We start from the raw sequence: 18,700 nt of genomic DNA, 5'->3' as shown, positions 1-18,700 counted from the left end.
TGGGGGAAGACTGCAGTTTCGGACAAAAAGAGAGATTTATTGTTCACTGGCTAATACAGTGTGTAACTCAGTTTAGTAGCAAAAGTTACAAAGAAAATCAAATCAACGGCAAAGACATATAACAGGGGTGTCCTATACACGGACAGCTGGATATATTGTAGGCCTTGGGCAACCACCAGCACTGAAAAATAAATGAACCATGACGTCAATGTTCTCAGCAGGTCATGAGGTAAGTTGATCAACTCTCTTTTGTTTTTAATCAATTGCACATTTTCACAAATATATAATTATACAAGTAACATTTCATGTTTGGCATGCATGCTCGTCAGCTCGGGGCATTGGGGGTATGGTGGGGAGTGACTGAAGCTATATGCTAATCTTGCCAGGAGTCTGACAACTGCATACTTTCCATTTTAGTTAAGACATTAATTGTGTTATGTGTGGCACGGTGGCGCAACCAGTTAGAGCGTTGGCCTCTCAGTTCTGAGGACTGGGGTTCAAATCCCCACCTGTGTGGAGTTTACATGTTCTCCTTCTCCCTGTGTGGGTTTTCTACGGTTTTCACCCACATCCTAAAAACATGCATTAATTGGAGATTCTAAATTGCGCTTGACTGTTCTCTCTCTCTGTGTGCCCTGCAATTGGCTGGCAACCATTTCAGGGTGTACCCCAACTTTTGCTTGAAGATAGCAGGGATAGGCTCCAGCAGTCCTGTGACCCTAGTGAGGATAAGTTGCTCAGAAAATGGATGAATCGATGTGTTATGTGCCTAACAGAAAGTGAGATCACAACCGATCATTGGCGCTGCTATAATGATGAATATTTATTCATACCTTCTGTATGTTTTATTTACATCCACTGAAATCCCACCAAATAAATGTGGTGTGTGACCATGCAGGAGAGCAGGACTTCAGTGGAAAGCCAAGCCGAAGAGAGAAGAAGAATGCATGCTGAATAAGTAAATGGAATTCCAGGTGAGAAGAATACCCGAGTGGGACGCATTTTTTATGTTGCAAAAAGTAACCCAAATGTATCTGCTGAGCGTCACGCGCTAAAAATGAACACACACTGAGTGATACCACACTACATCGGTCCTGCTCCATTAATGATTGACAGCTATTTTGTCTACCAACAGGCAATGAAAGTTTATTCATACCGAGCATGAAGGTGCGACCTAAACAGAACCCAAGTCACAGAAAGCAGGTGCATAAACAAAATTCCGTCGCTAAGTGATTTTCAAATGACAAAAAGTGGACTTAACTGTGTTAGGGCAAAAACTATCATTGCAAGTGCATCAGTTTTTGTAATTCCCAAAGCAGAACCCCACATTCTTCTGTCGTCAAACTTTGACAAGGAACTACGAGGAGGGACTCCTAACCCCCAAACGGCAATGCCCCACGTGTAGTTCTTCACACACAGGATGACACAAACGCTTGTTTAGACGATGCGACATCCTTCCACCCGCTGCCTTTCATTCTACCCTGCCAGTATGCCAGCTCCTCCCTTTTTGTTCGCCACAGTTTATGCGCACACGCGACGTGTAAGCCACTGCTGTAGAGGATGTAATGTAGGTCATCAAACAGAGCCGGTTGGGGAAAGGAGCTGCTGTTTTGTGAGCCCCCCGGAGTAGGAAAATGATGCGAGAGGAGGCGGTACAGAAAAAGGAGAGCGGGTGAAAACACAATGGAACAAACAAAAGCGCCTTCGACAAACCGTTAAAATGTGGCGTGCGACTGTTTTGGGGTGTTGTCACTTGAATACACCGCATTCCCTCACTCCCCGTTTTCCGACCTCTCCGGTGAATAGTTGATGCCACATACCTGCCTGTACTTCCCTTGCCATTATCACCCGTACACGAGATTGCACTCAACGCAATGTTGGAATTTTTGATAACACGGATTGCGAAAAGTGAAACACTTTTTTGAATTAATAAACAACACGGACTGCTGCTTTTAGAGCGTAATCCGTCCCTTTTCTCTCCCTCCCACTCGGCCTAATATTAGTATTATTACTTTTTCATCTTGCCGTTGTTGTCTAGTACATAGCTGAGAGAGCTCTCTCCTCGTTGGTTGGGAATTGGAGACGAGTGTTTCCTAAAACGTGTTCTGGCAGCTCGCTGTGATTTTGAGGAAGGCCGGCGAATCGAGCAACACAAATGACGTGAGAATACGATGCGGCGATACAGTCAGAAAGCATGATTTATATTTTGCCCCCCCTCCACCCAACCTCTTAGCCAGCTTTGTTGAAAGCCTCCATGCAAGGGTGTTGTGCTATAAGAGGCCTTGTCCGCACTCTGGCTACAATCTGGAGAATCTTGAATACATGATTTTGTCATCTCATCAAAGAAATAGCACCAAACCCACTATAGTCCAAATTCGGTCATGTTTTATAGGAAAAACTGGGCCTTCCACCCCTATGCCTGATGGTGGCTACAGATGTCAGTATTCAAATGCAGTGAACCCTAATCACAGGGAGGTAAGTAGTATGCTGCCATTCAGTCCATCATAGTTTCATACCTGTCACGATGCAGGGCTCAAGGTTGGACCCAAATGCACGACTCCAGAGACAGCAGACAGTACAGAGGAAACCTTTATTCGGTCCGAGGTCTGAGATCAGGTAGACAGTCCAAACAATTCGTAGTACCAGTACGAATGGGCTTACGAGGGTGGTCAATGAACAGGCGTGGGTCGGTGCACGGAGGTCAGAAGTCGAGAAAGCAGGAGTGCGGGAACGAGGCATGAAGAGCAACGATCTAGCAGAGTAATAGTCGTCCGCCGGGTCCTATATGTACTGGGTCTAATCAAAGGTCATGAGGCGCAGGTGTGCACCTTCAGATTAGCTGGCCACGCCCAGCCCTGGCTGGAATCCAGGAGCATGACAGAACCCCCCCCCCCCTCAACGGCCGGCTCTGGACGGCCCAGGAGCATCAGGGTGAGCCGCGTGAAAGTCCCTGATGAGGGAGCGGTCCACGACGAAGCGGGAGGGGATCCAAGAGCGCTCCTCCGGGCCATATCCCTCCCAGTCCACCAGGTACTGGACCCCCCTTCCTCTGCGACGGGAAGACAGCAACCGGCGCACAGTGTACACCAACCCACCGTCGACCATGCGGGGGGCGGGGGGTATTTGAGCGGAGGAGCCAGCGACGATGTGCGATTCGGGCGAAGTCTGCTGACGTGGAACATAGGGTGCACCCTCATCGACCTGGGCAGTTTCAACGAGACGGCGACCGGGTTAATAACTTTGGAAACCGGGAACGGGCCAACGAACCTGGGAGCAAGTTTGCGGGATTCCGTCCGCAGCGGGAGATCTTTGGTGGAGAGCCACACTCGCTGTCCCACTCTGAGCTCTGGTGCGGCCCTTCTCTTGCGGTCTGCTGCGGCCTTGTAGGCGCTGCTCATGTGCAGCAGTGTCCTCCGAGCTGCTTCCCAGGTTCGTTTGCAGCGTCGCACCACGGCCAGGGCTGACGGAACTGCGGAGTCTGTGACCAGTGGAGGAAACAGGGACGGAGGGTAGCCATGCACAACATGGAGTGGAGCCATAACTGTTGAAGCGGAGGGTAGAGAATTGTGGGCATACTCCACCCACTTGATGTGCTGGCTCCACGTGCTCTGGTCCCTGGATGCCAGACATCGAAGACCGGTCTCTAATTCCTGGTTAATCCTCTCAGTCTGGCCATTAGACTCGGGGTGATGACCCGATGTGCGACTTGCAGAAGCGCCGATGAGGTTGCAGAACTCCTTCCAGAAACGGGCGCTGAATTGCAGACCCCTGTCCGAAACGATGTCCTGGGGTAGGCCGTGGTAACGGACGACCTCGTCTAATACCAACTGGGCTGTCTGCTTGGCCGACGGGATCTTCGGAAGCGGCACGAAGTGGACCATCTTGGAAAAACGGTCCACTACGGACAGCACCACTGTGTTCCCTTGTGAAGGCGGCAGGCCGGTGACGAAGTCCAGCGCGATGTGTGACCACGGACGAAAGGGGATGGACAGGGGTTGCAACTCACCAACAGGCCGTAGGCGGGAAGTCTTATTGGCAGCACACACCGGGCAGGCGTTGACGAACTCCCTTACGTCCTTGCTGAGGTTAGGCCACCAGAACCTTTGTTCGACCACCGAACGCGTCTTCGCCATACCCGGGTGGCAGACCGTCTTGTTGGTATGGGCCCAGTTGATGACGTCTCCCCGCAGAGATGGGATGACGAAAAGGCGGCCCGACGGACAATCCGCGGGTGGCGGTGTCTCTCCCAGGGCCTCCTTCACCCGCGACTCGATCGCCCAGGTGAAACCGGCCACGAAGCACCCCGGCGGCAGGATAGTAGCGGCGTCTGAATCCGTGCGCCCTCCCTCGTGGATCCGCGAGAGTGCATCCGGCTTGCCGTTTTTGGAGCCTGGGCGGTAAAACACCTTAAAGTGGAAGCGGGTGAAAAATAGAGCCCACCTGGCCTGACGGGCGTTCAACCTCTTTGCAGACTTCAAGTATTCAAGGTTCTTATGGTCCGTGAAGACAACGAACGGTACTTGCGAGCCCTCCAGCCAGTGCCGCCACTCCTCCAACGCGCTCTTGACCGCCAGCAGTTCTCTATCTCCCACGTCGTAGTTCCTCTCTGCCGGGGTCAACTTTCTAGACAGGAACGCGCACGGGTGGATCCTTCCATCCCTGGGACTCCTCTGCGACAAGACTGCTCCGATTCCTGAATTCGATGCATCCACCTCCACCACAAACTGGTTATCTGGGTCCGGAATAATGAGAACGGGCGCAGTAGTGAAACTTGCCTTGAGCCTGCTGAAGGCCTCCTGGCAGGTCCCGGACCAGTCGAAGGGGGTATGTGGCGAGGTGAGCGAATGCAGAGGAGCGGCCACGGAACTGAAGTTCCTTATGAATTTCCTATGGAAATTGGCAAATCCCAAAAACCTCTGCACGTCCCTCCTGTTGGTGGGGGTAGGCCACCGCAGCACCGCGTCGACCTTCCCGGGATCCATCCGTATCTCTCCCTCAGCCAGGACGAAGCCCAGGAAGGACACGGATGCCCGATGGAACTCACACTTATCCATATTCACGTATAATTGGTGCTGCTGCAGACGCCGGAGCACCTCTCTGACTTGTTGAATGTGCGAGGTTAGGTCTGCTGAAAAGATGAGAATGTCATCCAGATAAACAAAGACAGATCTGTTCAGGAACTCCCGAAGCACGTCGTTAATGAAGTTCTGAAAGACAGCCGGAGCGTTTGTCAGTCCAAAGGGCATCACAAGATACTCATAGTGCCCTGTGGGGGTGTTGAACGCCATCTTCCACTCATCCCCTTCCCGAATCCGCACCAGATGGTAAGCGCTGCGCAAGTCGAGCTTGGTGAAGATCCGGGCTCCCTGGAGGAGTTCGAATGCTGTAGAGATAAGCGGCAAAGGGTACCTGTTCTTGACTGTGATGTCGTTCAGTCCTCGGTAGTCGATGCAGGGTCGCAGCGTGGAGTCCTTCTTCTTGACAAAAAAAAACCCCGCACCGGCTGGTGAGGATGAGGGGCGAATGAGTCCGGCTGCCAGCGAGTCCTCGATGTAGTCCCTCATGGCTTGATGCTCTGGTCCTGTTAAAGAGAACAGTTTCCCTCTGGGAGGAGAGGTGCCTGGCAGGAGTTCAATCGCGCAGTCGTATGCGGCGGCAGAGACTTTGCTTTAGATTCAGAGAAGACCTCCCGTAGGTCATGGTAGCAGGAAGGCACTGCGGTCAGGTCCAGGACGGTACTAGGTTCAGTTAGCCGAACCGGCGCAACTTGAATACCCCTGTCTCTCCGGACAGCGAAACAGCGACTGAGACAGTCCTCTCCCCAAGTCTTGACTTGACCCGTGGTCCAATCTATGTGCGGATTATGTTCTTTGAGCCACGGGCTGCCCAAGATGATGTCGCTACTATGTGCGTCGAAGACATGAAAGCTAATACGCTCCGAGTGAGCATCCGGGAAGCTCATACGTAGCGTCTGAGTGCGATGTGTAACCCGACAAAGGAACTTGCCGTTGGCGGCATAGGCGTGACGAAACCATTGCGTGGGAAAGGTTGCTGCCCCCAGCTCCTCGACCACGCGGGGATTCATCAGGTTAGCTTCCGACCCAGAATCTATGAAGGCCGTCACAGTGTATGAACGGGAGTCCGTTCCCAAGGTGAGGTGAAGAAGGGACCTCCCTGACCCCGCCGCGGTGTACCGCACACTCACCGGAGCAGAGATCCTGATGTCAGAGTGCCCTGGTCGAGTCGGGCAGCGGGCGATCAAGTGTCCCAAACGCCCGTAGTAAAAACAGCGTCCCTCTCGTCGCCGACGTAAGCGCTCCTCCGCTGAGCCGCCAAGGACCTCCACTTGCATGGGTTCCGATGAAGCTGACAACACGGGTGGCCGGGAAGCGGAAGCAACCGGACTGCGACTCTCCCTCTCCTCCTCCCCCAGGTCCTCCATCTGCCTCTGCACGGTGAGGCGCTGGTCCACCTTGAGGGCCAATGCGATGAGGGAGTTAAGCGAAGGCGGAAGATCCATGGCAACGAGGTGGCCACGGATCTGTGGGGACAGTCCCTCGTAAAATGCGTCATGGAGGGCTTCCTCATTCCAGCGGCTCTCGGCAGCCCGAAGGCGATCCGGGAGCGGTCCGTGGGAAAAGCGGACGCTTGCAGCTCAATGTGGAGATCGCACTGCGCCAGGAAGGGCTTGACGTTACCGGAGTCGCCTGAGAACCGCTCTAGTCGTGAGAGCGGAGTGATGGTGGCACAGGAGCGGCCGCGCTAGCTTGGGAGGCTAGCCACGGTTCCAGCTGGGTGCAGAGCTCCTGGATCTGGTGAGTCATAACCTGGAGAGCAGCCTCTTGCTCACCCAGGCGTTTGCCCTGCACTTGCAGCGCATGGCGAATGGCTTCAGAGTCGGCTGGGTCCATGTTCTGGCTAGATCGTTCTGTCACGATGCGGGGCTCAAGGTTGGACCCAAATGCACGACTCCAGAGACAGCAGACAGTACAGAGGAAACCTTTATTCGGTCCGAGGTCTGAGATCGGGTAGACAGTCCAAACAATTCGTAGTACCAGTACGAATGGGCTTACGAGGGTGGTCAATGAACAGGCGTGGGTCGGTGCACGGAGGTCAGAAGTCGAGAAAGCAGGAGTGCGGGAACGAGGCATGAAGAGCAACGATCTAGCAGAGTAATAGTCGTTCCCCGGGTCCTATATGTACTGGGTCTAATCAAAGGTCATGAGGCGCAGGTGTGCACCTTCAGATTAGCTGGCCACGCCCAGCCCTGGCTGGAATCCAGGAGCATGACAATACCACCAGATGAGGCGAAAGCACTGATTTTAATCATCTGCAAATCCGAACCACACCTATGTGGGGTTGACTGTCTGCTAATCTTGAAGGAAATTGGTGGAGACGTTGCAGAGACCCTTCTCAATAGTTTTTTTAATGCTGGGAAAACTCTAAAACTCAAACACAATGAAGACACACACACAGGAGCTGCTGTCTACCACATCTCACACCCAGCCACTACGCGGAATATCTGATGTCACACGCCACGCCACTAGGCCCTTCCACTTAAAAGGTAATACAGAGAAACTACCATACATATTTTTTTTGTCAATATTTCATGTCTGCAACTTTTTGGGGTGCTGAGATATTTACAATGTGCTTCAGAAGTCTGTTTTTAAATATCTTTAATATATGCTCTATTTTCTGAGCTGGAGTCGATCCCAGCTGACTTTTTGTGTACAAACAACCATTCACAATCTATCACAATGCACAATTTAAATAGTTCAATGCATTGTTCAGGGAGTGTGAGAGGAAGCCAGGGTAGTCAGAGAAAATCCACGTGGGCACAGGATAAAACATCAAAACTCCACAAACACACACACACACAGGAAGGCCAGAACTGTGATTCGAACCGAGAACCTCTGAACTGTGAGGCAGACTCGATTGCTGTGCTCTGCTACCACAATATGGAAAATATGCTTGAGCTAGGCGGGTATTGCTTTATCCTCAGTGCTGAGACCTGTCTGTTGTTAGGAATCATAATGAGGGGTTTCGTTTTTTTTTTTTTTTAAGAAAAAAATTCACAAGTGTGTGAACAGGACAGGATTTGATTTGAACCACGAGCTCTGTTTAATGTGTGCATGTGTGCGTGTAAATGGCGTGAGCATATGGAATAGATCCGTCCTTTCCTGATGTGGCTCCCAGCAGTCGACAGCCCTGCCAGCCGTTGTCATTTTCTGGCAGCCAGATTACTACTGGGGTTGGCATTTTCCACAGTTGTCAAGTAAGGATTTAATGGCCAATTATCCTCAGATAAATATATTTCTGCTGCGAAGAGAGAGACTTGGGGGGGGGGGGGGGCATCCACGGTTGCTTCTAATTGTGGGGAACACACGCTTCTTTCGAGTGGACCACCTCCTGTATCCACACGCTGCCACTTCATCATTACCTAAGATGTCAGCTGGGCCCTTAAAAAATAATTCCAGGGTGCTGTAAATGTTATGTTACAGCACAAAGTACATGCACTCATTAAACAGGGTGGTGCCGTCCTCGAAAGGAGTAACAAATCCTGGCACTTTACATTATTTTCTCAAGGGGGGAAAAAAACACTTTAAACATTTTATTTACTGACTAATTTTGATTCCACCACTCAAAGGACACTCAAATTTATTTCAAATAAAGATATTAATATGACCGAAAATTATAAAAATACAATACTATATACACAATAATGAAAGTGTGCAGTACAATAAAACACATGAAGGCTTCATTAAATCAAGTAATTCTCTCTCTGTAAAGTCTTCAAGTACTTTTACTTCATCATCACCATTATTATTGTCAAGTGGCTCTGTAATAAATCTCAATTACTTTATTTTCTTTTTATTAGGCAGTAGTTGCTTTGTGATATTATTATTGTTGTTGTTGCTACTAAATTAAATTATTGGATAATGTGCATACCACTGGTGCTACACGGTTGCCCCTGTGGTACGAGCATGTGAACTAAGCAATGAATATTGTCGCAAACCTGCAGCAGTATTGAGCGGACTATACTATATTTGTTGAAGCAGCATGGTGGAGTAACTGGTAACAGTGTCAGCCTCACAGTTCTGAGGACCGGGGTTCAAATACTGGCCCCGTCCGGGTGGCATTTGCATGTTCTCACCGTGTCTGTGTGGGTTTCCTCCCACACCCCAAAAACATGCATTCGGTGGAGAAAATTGCCTCTCGGTGTGATTGTGAGTGCGACTGTTGTCCGTCTCCATGTGCCCTGTGATTGGCTGGCGACCAGTTCAGGGTGTACCCTGCCTCGTATTGGATGAGAGTTGTGATTGGGTCCAGCACTCGCGTGACCCCTGTGAGGATGAGCAGCTCAGAAAATGGATGGATGAATGATAGAGTGTGTTGATAACGCCCTTCTCATCCTGGTTCCTTTATCCAAGCTGCTGTGCATCCATCCATAATCCGAGCCGCTTATCCTCACAATGGTTGTGGGAGGGCTGGCCCTATCCCAGCAATCTTCGGCTTGGGTACACCCTAAACTGGTTGCCAGCCAATTGCAGGGCACATAGAGACAAACAATGGTTTGCTTTCACATTCACACTTATGGGTAATTTAATGTCTTGAATTAAAGTACCATGCATGTTTTTGGGATGTGGGAGGAAACTGGAGTGCCTGGAAAAAAACCCAATGAATGCACAGAAAGAACATGCAAACTCCACAAAGGCGGGGCTGGGATTTGAAACCAGGTCCTCAGAACGGAGTCAGACGCTCTAAACACTCATTCACCGTGCTGCCTGCCGCCGCGTTTACCATTTAAAAATGTAGACACAGCTTGTAGTAGCAGGCTGTCGGGGCAATGAAGTTAATGACAAAAACAAAACAATGAAGTGCTCTATCAAACTATTAGCAGAGTTTCAGACTGCAAAGAAAAGCGTGTATCAAGAGAGCAATATTGGCACAATAAGTGAAGAGGGCAAGAGCAAGGCAAGCACAGGTACTGACATAGGCTACTGTGGAAGCGTCGGTGAAGCACCCGCAAACAGGCAAAACACCACAAGTGCTGGAGAAACTATGACTTCAACTACATAAAATTGAGTTTTGTTTGGAGCGGGAGAGAGGACAAGCCAAATCCACAGTTTGTGGTTTGTGGCCAAGTGCTGAGCGATACAAGATGAAACCAACACAATCAAACGCCATCTCATCACAAAACAAATGGTAATTATGGACAAGCCGGCAGATTTTCTTGGCGAAAACAAGGTGATATGAAACAATCAAACTTCACAATTGAGTCTTGTGTGTTGCCGGGGAATAACTCTGCACCGTTTACTTTTTTCGTCAAGCTTTCTCCTTCCCTGTTTGACCATCTCTCCACCTGTGTGCGTTTCTTTTGCAGAAAGCAGGCATTAAAGTTATGGATTGAGTGAGAATTTCTATGCAGCCTTGTTCAATGTTTAAAAAGTACAGCATTTTTAAGTAGTTTGTTTGATAAGACTGAAAGACTGAGAACCACTGTTTGAGTGTAATGTTAGTGTACTGCATAACAACGGTACAGGGCTGGACCCAAATGCAGGACTCCGAGACGAGGGCATGATGTTCGGTGTAGTTTTATTCAAACCTCATACACAGGTCATACACGGTGTAAGCAGTCCGTGAAGGCAGAGGCACAACAACGCTAGGCTATAAGCAAAGTCCAAAAAAATGAAGCGAGGTCTAATGACTTGTTGGCAAACTTGAAAACATGAACTAAAACTATGGTGGCACAGAATCGCTGTGACGAGGATAGCTCACACTACACTTTCTCTCGGTGGTGGAGATTCCTGCTGGGAGTGAACCCAACTCAATAACTCAAGGCAACGAACTGGTAAATGCCAGTGACAAAACCCCAACTTAAATACTTGGTCTAATCACAGTGCCTCATGCGAAACACCTGTGACTGTTGACAGGTGTCAGAGATGAGACCGCCCAAAGCAGTGGCCAGGCCACACTCCTCTTGGCCGTGGTCCATTCTTGCTTATGACAGGGTCTTTCTCACATCAATTATTACAGTTGTAGGACTGGGTGCATTTTAGCAACAGTGTGTCACCGTTCTATATCTCTTTTATACATTAAATTGTATTTTAACCGCAAGTGATGCCTACTCTATCTATATGACATTTATGCACATTATTGACACTCAGTCACCGTCAGTAATTTGCGAGGGGTCAACACTGTCACATAAACTGGATAGCAACAGTACATATGGTTGCAAGGTGACGCATTATAGGAACATAAAGTACAGTGCAGTACGTCTGTGTCAATGTGGATTGCCGCGAACCCGAGCTGAGCAGCTCCTCGCCGACGTCACCTCGGGTTAATGACAGTCACAGTCTCAATCAGCGCGCCAGTGGAGAGAATTTAATGCGTCCCCTTTGGCACCGGGAAGTGCTGATAATGATGGCGGGTGGCACAGAGCGTGTCCCACCTGACATCGGCAATGATTTAAAACTCCTTTAACGGGGCACACACACACTTATTGTGTCCAAATATCAGTTTCTCTAACATGTCACTGTTTACAATAGCAGAAGTTTACCTGTACATCATATTCCAGTGGATTAATTACCAAAAAAAAAACAAAACTATATTAACATTATACAGTGAAGAAAATAAGTAATTGAACACCCTGCTGTATTGGAAGTTCTCCCACTTAGAAATCATCGAGGGGTCTGAAATTTTCATCCTAGGTGCATGTCCACTGTGAGAGATAATCTAAAAAGAAAAATTCAGAAATCACAATGTATGATTGTTTAACAATTTATTTATGTGACACAGCTGTAAATGAGTATTTGAACACCTGTCTATCAGCTAGAATTCTGACCCTCAAAGACCTGTTAGTGCACCTTTAAAAGTCCACCTGTTCAGGGCCCGAAGTTACCTGGGATATGCTCCAGCACTCCCGTGAGCCGGTCAGCTGACCTGAGGCCCCATGCTGGAGTGTTGGTAAGGAGCAGCTCAGAGAGGTAAGGCAGGGTGAAACCCTTCAGAGCTGTGAAAACAAATACTATCAAAGAATCTTCAAATGAACTTTGGAGTGTACTGTGGAGGTAGTCAGTGGAGCTAGGCCCAATAAAGGGGGCTGTGTGCCCCCTTACGGGTTTCGGTTAGGAGCCGAGCAGTAGCATTTAACTTGTATCTACATAATCTACTTACCTACCTCCCAACATATACTACCTACTCTCCCTACCTCATCTACTCCTTATCTACATGACAGGCTACATTTGAAGCAGATATACGGGTAAATACATTGTTACCCAATAAAACTACCAAACACTTCCCATTTGAAATCATAGCAATGAGATGATTTGCATACACGTACCAAGAATTGTTATGACAGGACACAAATGTGTGTGCACTTAATTTAAAATGATCACCACATTGGTCACAATTCCAGTTCTATCCTTTACCCCCCCCCCCCCTCCACCTGGCCACTACACTAGTTCTACTAACCTAATCTTCGGTGACACCCTAATGATGGGTGTGCTTATACTTTCAGACTGAAGGGGTACTGTGAGCGGCGGTGTTGACACGGTGTTGACAGGATAGCGCGGTGGCGTCTCAGGTGGGCCGCCGCAGTGTTTTGGCACAGGCTTCATTTAGATTCGATTACAGTGATGTACGCCTTATGGGTGTCACTTCCCTTCCACGTCACAATTTAGCAGGGGAGCTTGTGTGCTGTAATTGTGCTACCTGGGCGCAGAAGCCCTGATGGCAAATCAAGCGGCGGCACGTCATGGCTGCTCATTTATTTGCCTGCACTTGTCAGCCCAGGAAGGAAAGAAAAAAGAAATCACTGTGAGAATAAGTTAGCTGAACACTTATTAGACCACCACCCTACGCAAGGTTGAATGAACAGCAGTGCTTACCAAAACACACTTCTTCCTCGGAGTATTATTATATGCAATGACTATATGTGTTGCCGCACTGTTTCTGTTCAAATATCAAGTTAAAATGTTTATAATTACCACAATATGGATACTAGTTGTGTTAGCTCCTATATGGTGTTTCTGGGGTCTGTCTGTCTGCCTGTCTATCTATCTTTCCATCTATCTGGCCATCTGCCCATCCAGGACTTCTCAGGGAAGCCTGATGAGGCTTATATTTTGGAAAATAAATACAGAAATGACACTTCACACGCCAGTTGTACAGCTGGGTACACAACCCTCGCCCTGCATGCTTGTTCTCCTGTCCTTCGTCCTATCCGATCTTGTCTTGTCCTTCCCTCAAAGGGTGGAGCAATATTTCCCCATAGTTCCTCTTCTTTTCCTTTCGGCTTGTCCCGTTAGGGGTCGCCACAGGGTGTCATCTTTTTCCATCTTAGCCTATCTCCTGCATCTTCTTCTCTAACCCTAACTGCCCTCATGTCTTCCCTCACCACATCCATAAACCTTCTCTTTGGTCTTCCTCTCGCTCTTTTGCCTGGCAAGCTCCATCCTCAGCACCCTTCTGAGAATATACTCACTCTCTCGCCTCTGAACATGTCCAAACCATCGAAGTCTGCTCTCTCGAATCTTGTCTCCAAAACATCCAACTTTGGCTGTCCCTCTATTGAGCTCATTTCTAATCCTATCCAACCTGGTCAATCTCAGCGAGAACCTCAACATCTTCATTTCTGCTACCTCCAGTTCTGCTTCCTGTCGTTTCTTCAGTCCCACTGTCTCTAATCCGCACATCATGGCCGGCCTCACCACTGTTTTGTAAACTTTGCCCTTCATCCTAGCAGAGACTCTTCTGTCACATAACACACCAGACGCCTTCCGCCACCTGTTCCAACCTGCTTGGACCCGTTTCTTCACTTCCTTACCACTCTCACCATTGAGTTTCATTGGTATAGATATAATCATTTTTTTTCTCTCATCTTGTTGAGAATTAGTGCTTTGTTTTTGTCTTCTTTTGTCATTCATCTGAAGACACTTCTGTTCTCTTTGACTGTGATTATCAATAAATAGCCATTATAATACTAAGAAGCCACACCATCTTGAAAATTTCACGGTGACTCAGTAAAACTAGTCTGGCATCAAAGGAATACAGATCCTCCATTCTGCTTGACCTACCTACCTACCAAACATGACATAAAAAAAGGAAAATAAACAGATTGTTTGGTGTAAAAAGTGAAGTTAGTTTTTTGTTCTTTTTCAAAATGGTAAACTGGAAGCGCTTGCTAAAATCAAAAGAGTAAGCATTAAAGCATTTGATGATGCTAGATGCCATCTTCTCTTCTTAATATTTATGCCACAGATCATCACAACATGCATGGAGTCGACAGCATGAAAAAAAATTCTCTTAAATACAGATGGGGAATAGCAATCCCTCGTTCACCTACCTCCATGTCACTGATGTAGCTGTTTTGTCTATTTTATTCTGAAGAGCTGAAGATTTCAGTCAATCCCTACTGTGGTTGATTTTACCTCTCTTGTTTACTTCATATCATCAACCACAAAGGTTGAAAAAGCCCATCTCGACAAAGTAATGAGTAGAAAGTTCAGTGATCTGTTGTCAATAGTGTGAAGTAAAATTAAAAAGTCATCAGAAATATCTTACCTCAAGTAAAATCCATTTACCTGAAAAATCAATTAAAGAACTTCATTATCTTCCCCCACTGTATAAGACGGATTGGCACATGGGACTGTGCATGTGTAGCTCACGTTGCGAGTGCACGTTTATATTGTTCACCCCAAGTAAACACAAATCTCCTGTGAGCACACTTCCCAACGACACTCGTCATGTGACACTCATTCCCGCAGCTAAACAACATCTACGCGGAGCACGGGGGAGATCACAGCCTCTACTCTCGTCAACATGGCGAACGCACCGCAAAGCCTACTGGGTATTGCATATTTCAAATAGCCTCAAGCGGTGCACTTATGTGCGGAGAGATGCGGAAAGAAATGTGCTTATTTCAACGTGTGTGTATGTATGTGTGTTGTGTGCGTGCGTGTGAGTGTGTGCAGTGGTGGTCCACATGTGAGCGCCACATTGCGTCGATGGCGGCCTCGGTGATTTGTATGCGGTCCTGGTGGCCCGATGGTGGCCGTTTTTCATCATGTCACTCCCACTGACTTCATGGTATCTTCACAGGGCGAGGTCCCAGCGAGGTCACTGCCAAGAAGACACACTACCCAGGTGTACTGTATGGGGTGGCAGTTAGTGAGCATAGCTAGGTAAGTTAACAATGCTATTGACGTGCTTCTGGTTCCAGCATTTGGATAGGCATATAGAGTCTCTACAAGAAAATGCCTATTTAAGCCATCATCTAGCTACATACCTGCCAACATAACAAATCTACCCCCCAAAAATCTCCCAATCTATCAATACTTACAAAAACCTACATGGCTTACCTGCATCTATCTATCGACCAACATGTCCTAATAAATTAGCCAAACTACCCATCTACTTACAAAATCCAACAACAACAACATAATTGAGTGGATTTGATGGGTCACTGCCTTCTTGGCCCCAATTGTAGTTACCTGTCATGTTAAAACAGTACAAAGGGAACAATTCTTCAACTCTCTTGGTGTGTTAATTTTCACAAACTATTTCAGTGCACACCATTTACAACCAGAAGCTCCTTTGTAAAACGGTGGCCTATGATACAAGAAAATATTCAGGTTAATGATTACATTTCTGCCTACGACAATACAAGAAAAATAGGAGGGTCAGCAGAAACACAATTAGATAATACCTGAAGTACTGTAATTGACACCTCCTCAAAATGTTTCTCACTGCCATATTTACATTGTACATATACAACAAGCTATGAACCCAAAATACTTCAAAATCATTTCAAAGACCTCAATAGCCACTCTGCAGAGCCAAGACAAACTCATGCTGCAAAGACTCGCCATAACTTCCACTAACAACCCCTGGCTTAGTTTAGCTCCTCAAAGATCTGTTGATATGTATCCCTTTGACATATTTCCTTGACACCAATTACTACTTTCCTACTGGCCAGAGCTATTGGCACCATCCTGTGGATTTACTGTACTCTAGACAAAGTGAAGGCCTCTAGCTTCAGCCTAAACCACATGCTTCCATTCAGTCTTTGTCTTGTCACACAGCGTGCTTGGATCTTGGCCCAATTGGGTGAACAAAGGCGACATTACCACACCCCAGTTGACTTTTTACTTCAGAGACGCCCCAGAAAGGATAAGAGATGTGTCGCAGTTCCGCTAAAACTGCTGACACCTCATTCTCGGTTCTGTAGCTGCTTTTTGTCCTTTCATGTTTTACCTCTCATCCCTCATCGCCACGTTTTATCTCTTTGTCTGCACCCTTGTGTTTATCCCCATATCCACCTCCTGCACGGCAACAGTGACTGTTATTCCGACTGGCTGGAGGTGTTGTGATTGCCGCTATCGCTATTCTTTTCTTCCCCCACGAAATGTAAATCTCATGTTTTAAAGATTCCTTTAATGGGAATCAAAGTCTAAATATTTCAATGCGGCTGGTTTATTATTCACGAGACTCACAGGCGTTTGCAGACTGCGAGGGAGATCTGTGTGGCTGTGCGCTTAGCGGGCACAGGTACACGGCTTCAGCCGGGAATATTACAAGGATTAGCATGGTGTATGAAATATTTAGTGGATTTCTTCTCCCCTCCCTCTAAAACCCAATAAATCAAATGACTGCCAAATGTCATTAAGATGATGGTCTTTGACTGCTCAACAAAGAGCGAGAGACCACTTTTCATATGCAGGCACAAGGAAAGGTGACATATTTGATGCAAGGATATGTTTTGGGAGGGCCTTTGGCTCACCCCAGCATTTTGCACAAGCAAAATACTTTTTTTCCCTCAAACTTTTTGGGGGAGGTCAACCAGCTGTCACCATCTGTCACTGCCATTGTGGCCACCAAACAGATGACAGACAGAAAAACCACCCCAGCCAAAAGATGTCCCTCTCTTGTTTGTGTTTTGACTCATTCATATGGAAACACAGATAAAACATACAATGCAGATTTGCTTCAAATCAACAGTGATCCACACACAGTGTATTTGTCTTGTTGGTGTTGCACTCGAAACACCTTTCATTACAATTACCTGTCAAGGGTAGTAAACAAATGTACAGCACAGAATTTGCTTTCAATATGAGGAAATTATTTAAAATATCAAAGCCAGATGTTTTTTTGTGTAAAATACAATCCCTGGAGTTATAATACAAATACAAGGTTCTATGTGTGGTACACACATATGTCCTCTTGATAATCAGGCTAAATTTAGGCATCCCCATTTCTGATCAAAGTTGCCAAAGGCTCGATTAACGCCTGGATCAGAAAGACTAATTTAGTCTTTTGCAATTGCACAATGTCAGATCACTGGCATAAAATCTTGCCAAATCTCGGGCAGACACTGTCAACAATACACAAACATGTACGACGATATTCTTTTACGATCACTGAGCTTTATCTTGTTCCATCAAAAACTGTTGGTGAAGAGGAATCAGAAAACGTACCCCCGGTCAATGAGAAAAGATACAATTGTTACCATGGCGACAAAACAACAGTGTATTGCGACAATGTTTTGGGGAAAAAAAAGAACAAAATGAGGAAAAACGTCATTTTAATAAGTTGCAATATCATACATAGTACTGTTTATTCCGTTTTACGTGACAATTCCAGCGTTTCTGGCGCACCCCATATCACATAAACATTTGTCACCAGAAGACTATTTTATTTTTATTGCACTTTGATTATTTGCTTAAATATGACCTTATACATTTAATCAACAGATAAAGTGTCTTCCATTTGCTAATCAGACAAGGATGTGTTGTGGAGCGCCATGTCTGTCCTTCATCTTTGTGCACAGAAAACCGGCTGGCGACATCCTTCTCTCCCAGGCGTTGCCGTGGAGATGAATGACACCAGATAAGGAGCGGAAAGTTACCATCCCGGCCCAGGACAAGACTGTGGGGGGGGGGGGGGGGGGGCACTTTTACCATGGACCCATACATATAAAAACCTTGTGTTACTGGGCAGGTTTTGTCTTCTTCTTTGGCTATCCTGCCAGAAGACACACGTCTCATGTACGGCAGATACCTAGATAAGACCCGGACGTCTGTATTGCACGTTCCTTTGTAATAGATCTATTTGCTGTTAACTTTTTCTAATCATTGGTCATATCTTTCTCGACTCGTGAAAACACGTTGGGTCCAAATTCGCAAATCCTTACACACCGTAAACAGTGAAAAAATTTCAGCTTGATTAATTTACAAGCAAACCAGGAAGGAAAAATCATTCTTGACACACATGACACAACAGGATGGTTGGTCAAAGAATAATCTTTCAGAGAAATCTGAGATTCGGGCCTTTCGTAGCCTTTGGAGCGCAAACGAGGGAAAATGGTCAAATTTGGTCAGATTGTCGATATGTTCTTTACGATTGTTGATTTCATGAGCAATATATGTGTGACGTGGTCATCTCGAAGTCACCACACACCATAAGAGCAGTAAGCTCAGATTTGTTGATGTTTTCCTTACTCTGTGCAGTTTGTCACGTTTCAAAAAATTCCGTGTGCACAGCTCAAAGGTAATCAGCCAGACATGTCAGAGCTGTATTGCAGCTGTCCTGTCCTGTTGACAAATGAAAACATCTGGATTTGAAAAAAAAAAACACAGTTGGGCAAAACTAATATCCATTATACATCAAATTGATCACTTTGAATAAGTCATAGGTGTGA

The 18,700-nt window shown here is 47.0% G+C and overlaps 1 long non-coding RNA gene across 1 annotated transcript in view; it reads left to right on the top strand.

Annotated features, from left to right (window-relative positions):
• LOC133498367 (uncharacterized) overlaps positions 1 to 17,920 on the top strand; it is a 28,387-nt gene extending 10,467 nt beyond the window's left edge. Inside the window, exons 3-5 of the long non-coding RNA XR_009794288.1 lie at positions 899 to 974; positions 15,103 to 15,185; positions 17,831 to 17,920. This is a non-coding gene — a long non-coding RNA (uncharacterized LOC133498367). The remainder of the gene's footprint in view (positions 1 to 898; positions 975 to 15,102; positions 15,186 to 17,830) is intronic.
• The last annotated feature ends 780 nt before the right edge of the window (positions 17,921 to 18,700 follow it).

This window comes from Syngnathoides biaculeatus, chromosome 3 (genome assembly GCF_019802595.1).
Source record: "Syngnathoides biaculeatus isolate LvHL_M chromosome 3, ASM1980259v1, whole genome shotgun sequence".
Taxonomy (NCBI): domain Eukaryota; kingdom Metazoa; phylum Chordata; class Actinopteri; order Syngnathiformes; family Syngnathidae; genus Syngnathoides; species Syngnathoides biaculeatus.
Note: the sequence above shows the minus strand (reverse complement) of the source record. Positions and strands in the feature narration are given on the sequence as shown.